General features: G+C 33.8%; 1 protein-coding gene and 1 non-coding gene across 12 annotated transcripts in view; one reads left to right on the top strand and one right to left on the bottom strand.

Annotated features, from left to right (window-relative positions):
• Window positions 1-17,125, top strand: part of ADK (adenosine kinase) — a 498,050-nt gene that overhangs the window by 118,584 nt on the left and 362,341 nt on the right. The gene's annotated exons all lie outside the window — the stretch shown is intronic.
• Window positions 5,102-5,208, bottom strand: LOC121488435. The gene has a single exon (XR_005987064.1). It is a non-coding gene; the product is annotated as a U6 spliceosomal RNA (small nuclear RNA).

Raw genomic sequence — 17,125 nt, 5'->3', positions numbered from 1 at the left:
AAAAAGAAAGTGCTTATGATGACTGATGTTAAACACCAGTTACCTGGCAAAGACAACTGGACAGTTGTTGAAAGAGGCATGAGAGGAGAGTTAGGACAATGTATGTACAAGTGAATAAGAAAGAATTGGATTTGGAAAGATTTATCACTAGCAAAAGTGAAACAGTAAGTCTAATACTGACCAGTACAGGACACTAGGTGGTGCCATTAGCCTAGACTGCTTATTTGATATGTCATGGGGCTGAATAGCCTCAGGGTAGAAAGACTGATAGGCATTCAGAAATTAAGACATTAGTCTGGAATTGCTGATATATTAAAGGTGTGAATTATATTATTAAATATATTTTGAAGTAATATAGTAATACAGTTTTTCATATTTTGTCCTCCAGTGATCATTTTGAATAATTTCCTTTTTTAAAAGTTTGTCTTTCAGATAAACTGTATTTTAAAAGTACACATGATGGCAGCCCCAGTGGCGCAGTGGTTTAGCGCCGCCTGCAGCCTGGGGCCTGATCCTGGAGACCCGGGATTGAGTCCCACATCAGGCTCCCTGCATGGAGCCTGCTTCTCCCTCTGCCTGTGTCTCTGCCTCTCTCTCTGTGTCTATGAATAAATAAATAAAATCTTAAAGAAACAAATAAAAGTACACATCAATTTGTTTCCAATTTAAAAATAAAGATTATATGTAAACACCTATTTCTCTTTAGAACTCTTTTAAAACAAGATAACTGAAGTTTCCATATTGAAATGATGTAGTCAGAGCTTAGTCTTTTTTTTTTTTTAAGATTTTATTTATTTATTCATGAGAGACAGAGAGAGAGGCAGAGACACACAGGCAGAGGGAGAAGCAGGCTCCATGCAGGGAGCCCGATGTGGGATTCAATCCTGGGACTCTAGGATCATGCCCTGGGATGAAGGCAGGCGGCAAACCGCTGAGCCACCCATGGATCCCCAGAACTTAGTGTTTTATTAAGCTGCAGGCGCTTTATTTCAGGTCTGTGTGCAACTCCATTAAACTTTTTGAAATACTAAAAATAGTTCCTTGATTTCTGTTAATTTTTTTTAGGTTGCAGATTGAGAATAATTAAGTACATCATTTGATTTTTGCAGATGGTTTACACCGTTAAGTTTTATTGATAGGTACATTGAACAAGTGACAGAAATCCTCCAATTCAGACTGGCTTAAGCAAATGGAAATTTATTGGGTTACATAATTTAAAAGATCGTGGTATGGCCAATTTCAGGTGAAGCTTGATCTAGTGGCTCAAATAATGTTTTTGGACCTTCTTCAACTGTTCCTCTGTTTATCTTGGTATTGGCTCCTTTTGCAAGTAGGCTCTCATCTCCTGGAGGTAGGGTAGCTGCCAGCAGCTATCAGTTTACATCCTTTTCACTTTTTTGCATCTGTTCTAGTGGCTCCAAGAAAAGTTATGGTATTAGATCATATTAGGTCTGTTTAGCTTGGCTTGAGGTACATACCTACTTCTGTAGTTGGAGATAGAATTAGCAGTGCTGGAAATATATGGATTAAGCATGTTGGAGAGAAAAAAATCTCTTAACACAAGAGGAAAAAGAAGAGTGTTGGAGAAATGGTTCCCCAAAAAGCAAATTTGGAGTCTTGTTTTGGGAATAAAGAATAGTTGTGAAATGACAGTCATTTATGTAAGAAAGTTATCTTAAAACTGTTTTCACTTTTTAAATTTCATTCTTTAAAATTTGTCTTTACTTTGATCCCATTCCTGCTATTTATTAGTTATGTGACTTTTCAGGCTCCATTTCATTATTGGCAAATTGTGTTTATAGTTATTTTGATGATGAGATAAGATAATGTATCTGAAATACCTTTCCTAGTGCCTGGCATATATTAGATATTATAGAAATGTTAATTTACCTCTGAGTATGACTGTAAGCCAGACTGGGTTTTATCAACAGTGCTATGTTTTATATTTGTCTATAATCTGTCAATATTTCAAATGTAGTAGCTATTATGATAATTTTTAAAAATTACTAATTTATTTTTTTAAAAGATTTATTTATTTATTTATGAGAGAGAGAGAGAGAGGCAGAGACACAGGCAGAGGGAGAAGCAGGCTCCATGCCAGGAGCCTGACGTAGGACTCCGTCCCGGGACTCCAGGACTATGCCCTGAGCCAAAGGCAGGCGCTAAACTGCTGAGCCACACAGGGATCCCCCTTAAAAATTACTAATTTATAGTTACTATTATCACAGCTTAATATGACAGTTGAAAGGTACTGTCCTATTCATGCCTTATTTAAATTTTTATACTTGTACTGAATGTGTAGATTTCATTCATACAGTATTTTGTAATTAATCTATTTTGGGAAATATAAATTTCTTTAACGACAGCAATAAATATCGTAAAATTATGATAAATGGTTTTATTGTTTAGACAAATAATATAAACGGCTTCGTGTGTTTGAGGAATAGAAGAAAGTTGGCAGTAAGAGAGAAAGATGAATGATTAAATATTGTTTAAACTTGTTTTTTAATTAAAGTGCTTCATTGCTGTGTATAATATTCAGAAATGTATTTTAAATGTAACATTAATTTTTCAATTATCATTTATCTTTATTAGAAAATATTACTTATATTTATCATAATTTTTTTCACCAACTATAAGGCTTTTATAATCCATTTATGTTAACTGGTGTGTACTCTCAAGAAAAGAACCCTTATAATGGTTTTTAAACTATTTGAACATTAGATACTTGGTAACCCACATTTCCAATAACTAGCAATATACATGAAACTCTTGGTAATGATGGAATAGAACTATTAATTTTCCTTATAAAATAACATAGTGGTACATCATTATATGACTTATTGCATATTTTAATGTGGTTAGCTACAAGTTATGTTACACTGGTATCTTTTATTCATAATTGACAAATATAAACGTGGAATGTAAAAAAGTTTTTTTTAATCAGATTTCATCATATAAAATATTATACACAAAATAAAGCCATATCAGACCAAAGGATGTTGTAAACAGCTGTGGCCCTGTCATTTTATTATTGGTTATTGTGTTTCTTATTCTGTACTATGCTTGTGTTTTAATTGCAATTTATTTTTAAGAATATCGTATTTGTGTGAAAGCAGTAGGGATACACAGTGCTAATAAGGAGAAGAGGTATCAATCTGATGGTTATTAAAAGTAGAGAATTTTTTTAAAAAATCACAAATGATGAAAAATTGGTTTATGCAACAACAGGAATTATTTTGAGGACAAAGCCAGTGTGTAAAGTAGTTGCCATTGCCATTGCTGTAAAGTAGTAAAGAGGTATTGCTTAATGGGTTATATTGGTATTTACCATATGAGAAATTAAAAAAGGGGCACCTGCCTGGATCTGTTGTAGTGACTCGTGATCTTAGAGTTGCACATTCCAAACCCATGTTGGGTATAGTTACAGAGTTTAGTTTAAAAAATTATTTTAATTAAAAATTTTATTTTTTTTAATTAAAAGTTTTAATGGAGACATTTGAAAATATTAATACATTTAAAGGTAATTGTCATAAACCCATTATTAACATGCGTAGCATAAGTAACATAGGTTTGTGAAAAATACCTAATATTTTCCAAAACCAAAAATATTGTAAAAAGACTGGTATTTTTTTACATTTTTCCAAATCTCTTTACTGTTAATGTAATAGAAGGCAGGTGGAGTCTCATCTGCTTCTGCATTCAATCTGTTGCAATATACTGATTGAAATATAGGATGTAGGGCAGCCCCGGTGGCGCAGCAGTTTAGTGCCGCCTGCAGCCCTCCAGGGGTGTGATCCTGGAGACCTGGGATCGAGTCCTGAGTCGGGCTCCCTGCATGGAGCCTGCTTCTCCCTCTGCCTGTGTCTCTGCCTGCCTCTCTCTCTCTCTCTCTCTCTCTCTCTCTCTCTCTGTCTCTATGAATAAATAAATAAAATCTTTGGAAAAAAAGAAATATACGATGTAAATATACATGTTGAAATATTGGTATTGATTAAAATATATGAATGAAATATTACCTCACACAGATACTTAGAGTATAGCAGGTATAGCTAGTAAGAGGACAGTAGAAGTTTGGAGAACAAATTTAATCTCTGAAAACTCGCTTATTAATACTCTAGATATGTTACCTTAAACGTTTTTCAAAACAGAAAAAAAATACACCAGCATCCATTCCATTAGGCACTAGAATGATGTTTTGTTATGTACCCTCTGGAAAACTTCACTGGACAGTTAGTTGTACAAAAATAACATTGAAAAAGGACAGTTTTAATCTGTGAATTCCCTGTAAGAATTTTAGAGATCCATGTGATTCTTGGACCATGCTTTGAGAACTGCTGGTCTATGCAATTGAAAGTAATCAGTAACAAATATTGATAGAAATTCTTTTGAATTTACAGCAGAGCCTGAGTATCATTGTCTGTGCGTCATGAATTATTATAGATATTTATTGATTCCATGTTAAAAATTCGAGTGTTTGAGAGTTCTAAAGTCTAAAGCAGCATATAGATGCTGATGATCAAATTTGCCACAGCCAGAGATAGTTCTTTGGGGTTAAGGTCCTTCAAATCCATGTGAGAACCAAGTAAGTGGCAGGGCAGCAATTTTGGATAGCATCACTGCTAAAATTTTCTTATGACACTTGTGCAGAGATCATCAAGAAGAGAGAAATTATCTCTCATAACCAATTTTTAGCCTAAACAAAGCTGTAATATTTTGGAGAAAGAAGCCTGGTAGAATGTGTGTGCCATCAAGTTAGGGGTAGAGGATAACTCTGTAATCTTCTATCAGAACTATATATAGGGGCTGATTATGTTAGATTAAGGAACTAATGCGACTTAGCCTACTTATAAATAGGGATTCTTTCTATATTTAGAAGTTTTCTTAGTATACCACATATTCGGCCTGATATCAAGTTGTGGGCTTTTTGGATACTTCCACATGGACAATTGTTAACATGAAGCATGGAGACAGTATCTTGTAGTAATTATCATTTCTTATGTTGGAAATTTTAGGTCTAATTCTACTGATCATGTACTTTAGCCATTTACATTTTCCTTTTATTTTTTTTTAAAGATTTTATTTATTCATGAAAGACAACAAAAATATGGAATGCTTCACGAATTTGCATGTCATCCTTGTGCAGGGGCCATGCTTATCTTCTCTGTATCATTCCAGTTTTAGTATATGTGCTGCCAAAGTGAGCAGTAGCCATTTATATTTTCCTGCTCAGAAACTAAAAGCATTTGTTTTACACTTTAATTCAGGTTTATTTTAAGGCAGTTTTGTTTTAAATATATCATTTGTTTATCTAATAATTGTGGTTATTTGGTATGACAAAACCATTTGGTATTGTCATATTTAGCTTCATCTTCTCTTTGTTAAGTCCTGCAAACAAATACTTATTTCTTCTGAGTAGAAACCAACCAACACTGCAAATCCATTGATACTACATTATTTGGAGAGATTTAACATGTAGGGAAAGCTTAATTATTCATACTATACTCATGTTATGATGTGTAAATGATTTGTTTACTGTCTTTAATGTGACTCAGTCAAAATCTGTGTAGGTAATTTGCATAAAGGGGAAGTATTGCTAATATCTTTTGCATTACTGAATGTTACATATAAAATTAATTTTCCTTATAAGGGATGTGATCTATTTTTCATTCTTTATTTCTGTTTCTTCAGTTTCTATGAAAATATAGATTTATCTTTTTAATATAAGAGGAGTAGAACAAATGATGGGAAACATTACTAGTTACTTGCAAGATCTGAAAGTGTTTGCTTATCAACTCTACATCTCAAGCATTTTCATAATTCTCTAATAGTAAACAACAATAAATAGATTAGGTAAGAGGAAAGGTGATGATCCTGACATTGAAATTTTGAGTATAACTCTTACCTCTTGGAAGAGTACTCTTATTTATAATGTTTCAATGACACTGGTCTTTATCTTGTTATTTCAATAGGTACTCATTCCTACCTTGAGACTTTTGCATATATTGTCTATTCTTTTTGGAATGCTCTTCCTTATTCGTTCTTTTGGACTTCTTTTAGTTAGTTCAAATGACACTTCTCACAGCACTTATATATGAAATGACTTTGTTTTCTTGTTTATTATCTGACTCCTCTAAGTACAATGTAGAAGCTCCTTAATGGCAGGAGCTTTGTACTATTGACTTCTATATCCAGCTCCTAAGAAGCAGTTGGCACACAATAGGAACTTAAATGTTATCATATGAAGGAGGATTGTATTTAAATGCAGTGTATCATGAAACCATTAAAAAATGCCTTATTTTCTAATTCTGATTATAATTTAAAAGATAATATTATAAATGCTTAGTTTTATAACCCTCATATAGTGATATCTTACTACTTATTGTGATGGATGAATTATAATACATTCTGTGTTTAATTCCAGTTTAGTTTGGTGGAAGTTTATTACTTGGTTTGCTGTTAGATCATTTTGGCAGTATTCCTATTTAATTATTTCATTTACAGTCTTAGCAATTGATAAATGAATTGAGGTCCTGTGCTTGGAGTGGGGCTTCTACCTACATCCAGCTTCAGTATGTCCGTGATTTATAGTAACACCTCTTGTGAGGTCTTTATAGTGCACATACTTGGCGACAAATGTTTGGGCTTTTGCCTTAAGAAAGTTCAGTGGTATAATCAGAAGAAGTAGAAAAGAGTAGAAGTAGAAAGTACAAAAGAGGAGAGGATTTTTAGAATGGATAAAACGTGTTCCTAAGTAGACATAGAGCATATAGACATAGAGTTGTGCAGCTCAGATCCTCCCTCAAGGAGGAATTGCAGCCTGGCTGTGGGGAGAAAAGAATTCAGAAAGGTTTCATCCTTCAGCTCCTTCATAGTTTGCCTCTCTTTCTGGAAGCCTCCCTTGCCTAAGTAAACCCCAGCCTTCCCAGGGCAGCTCCCATCCTGCAACTGATCAAGATGGAGATGTAAGGTCCCAGCTATTTTGTTCACACCTGAGATAACTAATACATTTCTAGAGATCCCTGCCAGGTTGCCTGAGGTTTTGTGAGGTTTGTACTGTAATCTGACTTCTGTTTTACAGTCCTGCTTCCCCCCCTTCTTTTTATAGGGGCTGATCCCTAATAAACATCTTGCACCCAAAACTACTGCAGTGTCTGCTTTTAGAGAATCCAGATTGTAATAGGGAGGTTTTTATAAATCTTTTGTAAAATTTTATACAATTTTTTTCCCTTGTGAATGTGCATTATTCTGAAAAGGTCTGTAGCTTTCACAATAATTCTTAAGGATAGATTGAAAATGACAGGTCTTTCTCACCAAAGACTTAAGAATGAAAGGCTTTTGATTTTTTTGGATTTAGGGTCAAACATTGTAAACCTTTGCTTTTGGTCAGCATTCAAGCCAAAGCTCTGTTGATATGGGAGCATTCTCCAATGACACAGCAATTAACTTCCTGGCAAAGGCCCCTGGCGCTGGTTATAATATGCTGCTGTGATGACTCTTGGAAGCTTGGAGAAGTGATGGCCTGTATGAAATGAAGTAAAGATATCAGGGCTGTCTGGCAGATAGTAGAGCAAGGAATCAAAAGGCTCAGAGAAATGAGCATGCTAGAATGGATCTACTGTATTAAGACCAGACAGACATTTTGTTTGTCAATAATGCAATAATGCAATAAGGAAATGTAGAGTGAAGGGAGCCACCAGCATCATAGAGAGAAGCCTCAAGAGTGGCTGTTTATTGTAGAGGGAAGCTGATGGTGGAAGATGCCTTTAGAAAACTGGAGTCTAATAGCAAAGGGGATGAATGGATCCTGGAGTAGTAAAGGCTGGGGAGCAGCTCTTAACTGTCAAGTGAGGATGATGCAGTAGTTATCTGTTCTTGCTGTACAGATTGCTATGAATTTAGCAGCTTAAAACACCAATTATAATCTCAGTTGTGTCAGAAGTTAGTACCATGTGCTTTAACTCTGCTGGTTCTTTGCTTGAGGTTTCATAGGCTGAAATCAAAATGTTGGCAGGATTACATTCCTCTCTGAGGGTTCTAAAGATGAATGCTTCCACACTCATTCAAATTGTTGGCCAAATTCAGTTATTTGGAATTGTAGGACTGAGGCCCCATTTGTTTGCTTGCTTGCAACTCATGGGTCTTTTATCTCTTTAATCTCTGCTGTATCTGTAGTTAACGTGTGTGTTTCTAAATTGATGTTTTACCTTTACTTTCTATTTGATTGATATTTGTTCTTTCTTTCCTTTACAGTCTTTGAGTTAAATCTGTTGTTCTTCTAAAATCTTAATATGAACACTTAGCTTACACGTTTACAGCTTTAGGTTCTCTTTTCTGAGATTTGCAATGAAAGCTATACATTTTTCTCAAAACACCTGTTTTATATCATCCAGATTTTGCAAGAGTGTTTTATCATTCATTTCTAAGTATTTTAAATTTCTCTTAAGATTTCTTTTAGGGATGTTGATTATTTGGGAATTGCTTGAAAATTTGAAGTTAGGACTTTTAAAAGGATGTCTTTTTAAAATTGCACATCATTGTAGTTAGAGAACAGGTTCCATGTGATAATCTGCTTTTAAAAATTCTGGAAATTTGTCTTATATCCCATTACATTGATTATTTTTGAAACGTTGTGTGTGTTCTTGATAAGAATAGGCACTCTCTAATTGTTAGATGAGGAATTCTATGTATTTAATTAGGTCATTATATATGATCCTCTCATGATCTGGCTTTTAAATAGTTATTTCTTGCATACAATTTTTGTTTATATCCTTGACTGGTCAATAATAAAAAGATGTGTGTAGAAACCTACTGGGATGCTAGATTTGTCAATTTCTTTTTAAGATTTTTAAATTTTTGCTTAATATATTTGAGACTTTTATTAAGTACATACACTTTTAGAATTACTATGTCTCCCTAGTATACTGAACTTTTTAAAAAAATCGTTATGTAATATTCCTTTCTATTTTAATTGGTAGTAATTACAGTTCAACTTCTTTCTTTTCTTTAACATTCGACCAGTATGTCCTTTTTTACTTCTTTCACTTTAGAACATTAGGTGTCGGGGATCCCTGGGTGGCCCAGTGGTTTAGTGCCTGCCTTCTGCCCAGGGCATGATCCTGGAGTCCCGGGATTGAGTCCCACATCAGGCTCCATGCATGGAGCCTGCTTCTCCCTCTACCTATGTCTCTGCCCCCACCCCCCATGTCTATCATGAATAAATAAACAAAATCTTAAAAAAAAAAAACTTTCTACAAGGTTATAATTTGGATTTTTCTCTGCTAACTTTATTTTTGTTATATAATAGAATGTATTATTTACTTAAAGACTTCTGAATTTGGTTTTTACTCTTAATTATTTGATCCATCCAAGAGTTTATTTTCATACACAGTATGGGGTATGGATCCTATTTTATTTTATTATAAAGATTTTATTTTTAAGTAATTTCTACGTCCAATGTGGGGCTTGAACTTCCACCTAGAGATGAAAAGTTGATTGTTCTACCAACTGAGGCAGCCAGAAGACCCCTGTTTTATTTTTTATAGTAGGTTATTTGGTTGTTCCAGACTGTTTATTGACTACTACATCTCTTTCTCATTATTTTGAGATACCACTTTAATTATATGTTACTGTCATATCTCAATTTACATGTTTATTATTGCTTGTTTTGGACTTTTTCTCATGTTCCATGGATATGGCTTATTATTGTGTGACAGTTTAATTATTGAAACATCATGAAAGTTTTGTTTTCAATTGGGCTATTGTCCCGTATTTCATTATTTTTTTTTTTTTAGAGCTTCCTAGTTTATTGTTACTTATTTTTCAACATTTTATCATGTTGTTTCATGTATACCACTCATCCCACAAAAATAAACAAAAACTATTTCTATTCTTCTTTTTTTTTTTTAAACTTTATTTATTTATTTATTTTTTAATTTTTATTTATTTATGATAGTCACAGAGAGAGAGAGAGATGCAGAGACACAGGCAGAGGGAGAAGCAGGCTCCATGCACCGGGAGCCCGATGTGGGATTCGATCCCGGGTCTCCAGGATCGCGCCCCGGGCCAAAGGCAGGCGCCAAACCGCTGCGCCACCCAGGGATCCCTATTTCTATTCTTCTTGATAGGATTATTATATTAAAATTAGAAATTAAGTGAAAGTAAATTGATGTATTAATACCGAGTCTTACTAAAGAAGAGCATGATTTGTACTTTTATTACTTCAGATCTTCTGTTAATGCCTTCAGGAGTGTTTTAAGTATATTTTCTTATAGGTATTATATATTTTTAAAGTTTTGTGAATCCAAGATCTTTTAAAAGTGATTTTGGTTTATGTCAATGCAATTTCCTGACTTCTATGCATTATTTTTCTTACTCATGTACTTTACCACCATTTACTGTTTGTAAAATTTCTGTTAAATTTTTCTGAAAAAATTTTAAGCTCTGCAATAATAACAGTTTTAAGTAGTAATAGATTTATTTCCTGATTCTTAATATTTATTCCTCTAGTTTCCTTCATTTTGTTTAATGGCATTGGCTGGTATTCTAGTGTGATGCTAAATGGTAGTGGTGATAATGGAGTTTCTTGTCTTAGTTCTCACTTGGCAAATTAGTAGTAGAATTGTGCCTTTCATAGTACTCCCCTCATCTTCAAAAAGTGTATTTTGTCTATCACTGGACTCTCACAGTGTACACTTATGGTTGTCCCATACCATCATTGATTATCCCATCTTTTCGTCATTAATTTGTAATACTTCCTGATATGCCCCAAATTTTACTGAAAATAAAGTGCAATTTTCATTTTCCTTGATTTTTCATGATTTCCAGTAGGAAGAAAGTGTCCCATGCACATTAAATGTTCTTGTCGGAAATTTCAAACTGAAAATTGGAAGCATCCTGATTTGAACTACAATTCCTTTTTTTTTTTTTTCCTTTGTGTAGAACTGAAATATTTTGAGTTGCTCAGATTTGAGTGATCTTACTATTATTGCTTAGGGTCTTGGCTATCATAAAACCAACTTACCTAAAGCAGATTTTTTTTTTTTTTTTTTTGGTGCTAAGCTATTTTAAGTCTCAGTAGTTAATTTCATTTTTATTTTTTGTCAAAATTGTGTTTGTATTTTCAAGACAATGCTCTATTATCTTCTAGCTTTTAGTGTTGCTGTGGTGAGATCTGATGCCCTTCTGATTCTTTATCCTTTGTTTGAAACATTTGTTTTATTCTACAAAAGCCAAAGCCTTTTAGGCTCTTTGTCCTGATAATGTCTTTGTAGGGGTCTCTTTTCATCCATTTTGCTGGACACATTGGTGATGGATTCTTTTGACATGGATCATGTCCATTAGTTCTGAGACATTTTCTTGAATCATTTGATTTCTTCCTATTTTCTTCTCTCTCTCACTCTTTGTTTTTTGAACTTCAGTTATTTGGTCATTGGACATCTTGGATTGGTCCTCTAAATTACTTTTCTAATTTTACTTTTGTTTTTGAGAAATACACTGTCATTTTTATTTCAATGGTTTTAAAAATAATGTTTTGTTGTGCCTTTTAGTAGCATCTGTTCTTGTCTCATCTCATGGATGCAATATTTCTTGTCATCTCTCTGAGGTTATTAGTAATAAGATAAAGTTTTTCTCAAGCTTCTTTCCCATTGTATATCTCTCTTTCCTCCATGTTGTCATTTTTAATTTTTGTTTATTTTGGCCTTCATCTTTCACAGTAGAGATTTTAAATATCTGGTGATATTTGTCTCTTTGCCTATTTTTAAGAGTGGCAAATTGAGGGCTGCCCAGGTGGCTCAGCAGTTCAGCGCTGCCTTCAGCCCAGGGTATGATCCTGGAACCCTGGGATCGAGTTCCATGTCGGGCTCCCTGCATAGAGCCTGCTTCTCCCTCTGCCTGTCTTTGCCTCTCTCTGTCTCTGTGTCTCTCACGAAAAAATAAATAAGTAAATAATAAAAAAGAAAAAAGAGAGAAATTGAAAGACAGTAAATGTACTGTGGGTGTGTAGGAGTTGCAAACTCCTGGGCTTGAAATGATCTGACTGGGCTGTTTTGTAGCAGAATTCCATGTTGATACCAGTAGGTGGTTTCTTAAACTAGTTTGGTTATAGAAAGGTTCCTTTCATAACTGCCACTGGAATCAAAAAAGAAAAATATTAGAAGATTCCAAAGATTTGTGTGTCAGCTTTCAGTTTATTCTCATATTTTCAGTATATTTTTTGCCTTCTTTTTATCCTCTCCAGAAAATGGACCTCCAGTCTTTTGCCTGGATAAGAAAGAGGGTATTTGCTTTGATGTGCTGAGTAGAGAATGGATTCTGGAAGTCTATTTCCGTCTTAGAGTGTTATGTCCTGCCTTCACTCCCATTCCCAGAGATTCTTAATGCCAATCAGTGCCTTTTTAGGGGTATGACAGCATAAATTTGATTGCTGCCCAATTTTCTTCTGCTTTTCTCCATTTCTGTTTATCATTCAGCTTTCTTGGGTCTGTTGAGTTAATCATTGTTCTTCACTCTGCTTTACAGTATCCAGATTTTTGTCACCATTGTTTCCATTTTGTCTTTGAAAATAGTTTTAGTGGGGTTCAGGAAGAATCAGAAGTTTGTGTATGTATCTAATATCTTGGTTTTTACTTAAAGTGTGACATATTTTAAATTATTGCTTTTATCTTATTTTGTATTTCTTAATTTAGATAGAAAATTATTGCATTACATAATAGTTTTCTAGTAAGTTATTCAGTTGATCAAAATTGAAATATTAACGGTTACAAAAAGAGTTGGCCACATTGGCATATGTAATATTCATTCGAAACACGTAAAGGAAATAATGACTCTTGTGTATTATTATATGCAATGTATGAAAATAACATTGATTTGATTCTTAATTTTTGATACAGTTAATTTGATACTTCAGCTTTTATCACTTACCATATATACCAACGTGCTTTTTTTTTTTTTTTTTTTCTTTTTAACCAATGTGCTTTAATGGAAGCTGGGTTCTTCTTTACCTTTAGGGGCTGAATTTGAATTAATCTAAACCAATCATGGTAATTTAATTCCCTTTGTTAGTGATTGATTTAGTAAAAAGTGGCCAGCAACACTTTAAGTTTAATGAAAAAGTTTTCCTTACTATTTTTTGTTGTTGTTGTTCTTAGATACAAAGAAGGGGCAGTCTTTCTTAACTTTGGATATTAGATAAAGTGATACTTGCAACAATTATAGCTAGTTTTGAACCATTAGGGGACAAAGGTCATCACATTAAGGGTGGCACAGGGAAAACATGGATAAAACCTACGCCTCTACTGATGTGTTGTAAATTAATCCCAGAACTATTGTAGCCCTGGATGTTTTGTTATATGCGGCAATAATTCTTCTGATTGTCTTTAAAAAAAAAAAACCATCAAAGTAAAATGTTACTTGTATGTAGCTAAAAAAATTCCTAACTAAATAAATGTTTTCAAGTTCAAATTACATAAATATTAGCTCAAAACTGCAGTTTTCTGAAAAGTTAGTAATTATTGTTTTTTATTAAAATGAGCCGAATTAGATATTTATATCATGTTCTTTGATTACTGTTGTCTTTGTCCATAACTTTTGTGGATCTGACATCTTAGCTGTTTGGTAAAACTTGTAATTTTAATCTTTTGTTTTAGGTATGATTCAGGTTGACCTGACATTTTAATAAGTCTGGCTCTTAGGACTGATTAAAGAAACATCGTATTTGTTAAAATATGTACATTTTCTTCATGAAATTGGTTTTTCTTTTTATCTGTGATGCATCTTGCCAAAACTTTGAAGCATATGTTTTTGATACTGGCATTACATTTTTAATTAATATTTTAGATGCAAAAGGTGACAGTTTAAAAGATTGTTTTGTTAGTGGCTTATCCTTAAAAGCAAGTGGCATTTGGTTTTATTTTACAATAGAATTTAATCTTATATGTTTTTTGTTAAAGTAATGTTAACCAAAAAATCTCTTATTGAACTATTTGTGGTGAGCTTTTTAAGGATGTTTAAGATTTCACATGGAGTTTAACTGATCACAGATGAAGTTGTAAATTAATACCTCATGAGTGTATTTGACTTCAGGGCATTGTTTGTGAATCAAAACTGCTTTGTTCCTGTAAACTGTGAAAGAGGTTTAAGCATATGGATTAAAATTGCATGGTGATTCCAATGTACTTATGAAAAGACACTCTAGTTGGATCATTTAAAATGTACTAAAATATTATCAGTGGCTATAAATTGTAATAATTCCCTTAAGCTTTTAAGGATTGCAAGATTTAGTTTTATTCCTTTATTGGATTTAACCACGTTAATAAGAAATTGTTTTGTTGCTTTTAAAACTGTACATAGCAATAAGAGTAATCAATGATGTATGATGATAATAAACTAAAGTTTCCCAGATAACATATATTTTTATGTGTTCACGACTATCAAATATATACATGAAATTTTTTTCTTGTTTTCACTTAAGTCATTCTCTTAACAGACCCTATAGAGTGACTGATTGTTCATTGATATCTTCTATATGTTTATTAAATAAGTGTTCTTTAGTGTCAAGTCAGATTTTTGTTGTTGTTATTTTTATTTTACAATGTATGAAAGTCACCTCATGTAGAATGTACTCTCTGGCCATGACAAACTGAAGTTTCTATTGACAAAATACCAGAAAAATAGAGAAATCTCGTTCCAGAAGACAGTGGTAAACTAGAGAAAGCAGAAGTAAACTTTAATTAATTTCTTAAGTCAGTGAGACAGGTGCTAGTGTTAGGTCATGCTTAAAGAAAGGTTGTTGGGAAGCATTTTGAGTGTCATCCTTTTAGACCCCTTCACATTCTTTGAAAACTTTGGTAACTGTTTTCTTCTATCTTCTTAATTCTCATGTGGATGGTATTTCCAGCACCAGTTATCACACTTCCTTAAATTTCTCTATTATAACTGCCTTTATCTCCATTTCACTTGAGCAACCCACTTTCCACATTCTGAACCTAGTCCATGCCCTGACTGTTTAAAAAAATTTTTTTGTACCAGCTTTCTGTTTAGCTCCTTTGTGTTTTTCCTTTGTATTCTCTTTATTTAGCCTGAATGACATGGTTGGTTGTTTCAACTACATTTTGTCATTGCCTTCAGTTCTCTCTCCCTTTTGACCTTGCCAGTTTCTAAACGTGGGTCAGTTTAATTGCATACCTTGCTTCTTGACTTTTTATCACAATTAAGGATTTTTCAGTCATACTAGACGTTTCAGTCATCTTTGGTTCTACTCCTTAAACCTTCACAAGCAGATTGTTTGCCAGGTATTATTTATCATCTGAATGTCTCTTAGATCTCACCCTTCTTTGCTACTCATGTTTATTGCTCCTATCATGATCTCTTGCACTGAGTCCTATAGCCCGTTCTCTGGCTGCATTTTTCCAATGCCTTTCCTATCCCATCAACACATGAGGGATTGGATTCCCATCCAGCCACCTCTACCCCTTCTTAATTAAAAGACGCTCCTTTCAATAGTAATTCTCAATTGAGGCACCAGATACTGAGTCTCTGTGTAGTACATATTTAATTTTGAAAGCACCCTAAAATGATTCTCTTCCTTTTTTCTTGAGGTTTTGCAGTACTTCCTCATTTGTACCTTCTCTAGTGCTACAGGAGTCATTCTTCTGAAACATAGATTTACTCACTTGACAAATGTATAGCAGCTTTTTGCTAAGTACTGGATTAGTTGCTAGAGTAAAGAAGATGAATGCTAAGTTGTTTGTCTTTGAGAAAAATATGAATGTCAAAGTACATCTGTCGTTTACTAGAACTTCTGTTAAGTGTTAGGCACTTCCTGGATTCATTCTTATAAAAGTCCTTCAGCGTAGATGTTATTAGTCATTGTACAGATGAGTGAACTGTATCACAGAGAATTCTGAGCAATCACACAGCTAGTGATTCTATAAACAAGTGGTAAGTGTTATGATAATTACTTGAAAAGGGACCTCTGAGAGCATAGAGGAGAGATACCTAGTTTAGGATTGGAAGATGAGCAATTAAAGTAGGCTTAATTGATACGATGATGCCTTAAGTGGTGTCTTTAAGACAAGTGTGATGCTAGTTAGAAAAAATGATACACAGAGAAGTGCCTGGGTGGCTCAGTTGGTTCAGTGGCTGACTCTTGATTTCAGCTCAGGTCATGAACTCTGGGTAATGGGATGGAGCCCTGCATCAGGCTCTGAACTCAGTAGGAAGTCTGCTTGAGGATTCTCTCTCTTTCCCCATCTATTCCTCCCCCAACTCATGTGTGCACTCAATCTCTGTCTCTCTCACCCTCTCTCAAATAAATACATAAATAAATAAATAAGTACAATTTAAAAAAATGATACACAGGAAAGTAAGTGTGTAGCATGGTTGTACTTGTGCACAGTCTCTGCAAAAGATATGCAGAGACACAAGAAAGGATTTTATGGGAACACCTCATTGTGACTGAACCATAGTGCTTGAGCAGATATAAAGTCATTAAATCAGGTTTATTATATGTATATATATATATATATATATATATATATATACACACACACACTAAGTTTAGATTTGTTTTTAGTAGAGTTGACTTTAGGGGAGTTAGTTGATTAAACATTATGAAGAATGGATTAGAGCAAGGCTTTTCTGAAATCATAAAGGCCTATTAGTTTGTTGGAATAGCCTAAAAATAAATAAGGAGGTCCTAAAATGTGCCAGTGATATTGAAGGAGGAAAAGGGTGGAACTCAAAGACTCTTTGGGAGGTGGAGTCAACCAACTTAATGGTCTAAAAAAGTGAGTGAGAGGAATAATGACTTTTCAAGTTATACTCAGCCCAGAAGAGTAGTTGTGCCAATCCAAGAGATAGATGTAAATTTATCTTATTTTGAAGTCTGTTTTTTAAACATCTTGGCCAACTTATAGCTTTGAGACCTTTTTGTTTATCAAGCCTTACCTGAATACCCAACAGGTCAAGTTACATTTTGGGAGGGAGCATAGTGGAAGTACTAGAACTTGCCCATCTAGTAAAATCTCTTGAGTTTAAATACCTTCTGAACCTTCAGTTTTCACATTCTCCAGCACTGAAGATAAACTTTGGCTAGAGGTCATGTAAATCAGTATTGTGGTTT

The sequence above is a fragment of the Vulpes lagopus genome, chromosome 3 (genome assembly GCF_018345385.1).
Source record: "Vulpes lagopus strain Blue_001 chromosome 3, ASM1834538v1, whole genome shotgun sequence".
Lineage (NCBI taxonomy): Eukaryota > Metazoa > Chordata > Mammalia > Carnivora > Canidae > Vulpes > Vulpes lagopus.
Note: the sequence above shows the minus strand (reverse complement) of the source record. Positions and strands in the feature narration are given on the sequence as shown.